The following is a 1,659-nucleotide window of genomic DNA, read 5'->3' as shown; positions in this document are numbered from 1 at the left end:
CACAGCTGGATTTTTTGACTGTTGACATTCCCTCACAGGGTTGGTCCCTGGATCCCTACCTGCAGTTCCAGCCACTCTTTCTAGCGATTTGGACACAATTCTACCTCAGCATCTCAGAGAGCACATAGGCTGAGGGAGAGCAGGGAAAGGGTTCCTTCTATGGAGTAATGAGGTAGGTATCATCCGTGCTGGGTATAGACTTTCCATTGTCGCTCCCTGGGCACCCATGTTTACCCTGTTTTGCAAGCAAGACCAATAAACTCCTTGGCTCTCCAGGATTAAACCTGTAGAATTATTTTGTGTAGGCGAAGACTATTCATTCATTTCCTAGCCACCCAGACACAAATAATAACACAGAAACTATATTAATTACAATACTGTTTGGCCAATAGCTTAGACATATTTCCAGCTAACTCTTACATCTTAAATTAACCCAATTCTATTAATATGTGTATTACCATGAGGCTGTGGCTTACCAGTAAGGTTCTGGCTGTCAGCTGGTGTCTTCTCCTTTGGCAGCTACATGGTGTCTCTCTAACTATGCCTACTTTTCTCTATATCTCTGTTCAGATTTCCCACCCAACTTTACTAAGCCATTGGCTGAAACAGCTTCTTTAGCAACCAGTGGTAATAAAACATATTCATAAAGTACAGAGGGAATCCCATATCATTTTCCCTTTTTTGTCTAAATAAAAAGGAAGGTTTTAAACTTTAACAATGCAAAATTACATATAGCAAAACAGGTATCAAGCAAGAACTACTGTTATAATATTTATATCTACTTTATCTTTTATCATAACTAAGGAAAACTGTAATTTTTTATTATTTTTATTTTTTTTCTTTTTTCAAAAGCCTACAGCACCCGGTATTCCCAGGCGGTCTCCCATCCAAGTACTAACCAGGCCCAACCCTGCTTAGCTTCCGAGAACAGACGAGATCGGGCGCGTTCAGGGTGGTATGGCCATAGACGGAAAACTGTAATTATAACTATCTATTCTTCAACTCCACCAAAGACCCCAGAAGGATGAAATATTACCTAAGTTAACAGGAAGTGCATTGTAAGCAACTTCCAAAACTTCAGAATTGGCAGATACATCTTGCTGCCTGGACAGTCACCCAACTTTCTTCTGTAACTTTGGGGCATCCATCTTTAGCCTACAGGCCAATAGTATCCAGCAGAAATTTCCATGAAGCAGGAAATTTGAAAGGTTATTTTGCCTATCTTGGCAGTTTGTCAATCACTTTCTCCTGTATTCTTCGGAATGTCTAGCAGTTTCTTCTTTGAAGCAGAAACCCTGAAGGACTATCCCACCTTTTGTAATGTTCAGCAGTCACTTTTCTGTGAGTCCTGCATGTCCAGTTCATACAGAATACCATCAAGCAGTCCAGGCAAGAGCAGTTTCTTGCCCAAATGACTAATAGTCTTGTCATATTGAAGGCAAATTCTTCAATGCCGATTAACCTTTCTGAAGTAATTGGTGCTACCAGAAGCAGATATGTCCCACTAACAAGAAAAGTCTAAGTTCTTGAAACATTTTAAATGCTATATTCCATAGGTCTTTGAAAAGTTTGAAGAATATCTATATATCTGAAATATGTCTCTCTACATCTAGAAAACCTAACTAATATGACTACAAGTTTGACTACTATAGATGACTA

The 1,659-nt window shown here is 39.3% G+C and overlaps 1 non-coding gene across 1 annotated transcript; it reads right to left on the bottom strand.

Moving 5' to 3' along the window:
- Positions 1–850: 850 nt before the first annotated feature.
- Positions 851–969, bottom strand: LOC125393778 (5S ribosomal RNA). The gene has a single exon (XR_007229939.2). It is a non-coding gene; the product is annotated as a 5S ribosomal RNA (ribosomal RNA).
- Positions 970–1,659: the final 690 nt, after the last annotated feature.

The sequence above is a fragment of the Myodes glareolus genome, chromosome 7 (assembly GCF_982192425.1).
Source record: "Myodes glareolus chromosome 7, mMyoGla1.1, whole genome shotgun sequence".
NCBI lineage: Eukaryota > Metazoa > Chordata > Mammalia > Rodentia > Cricetidae > Myodes > Myodes glareolus.
This window is presented reverse-complemented; position numbering and strand designations above follow the sequence as displayed.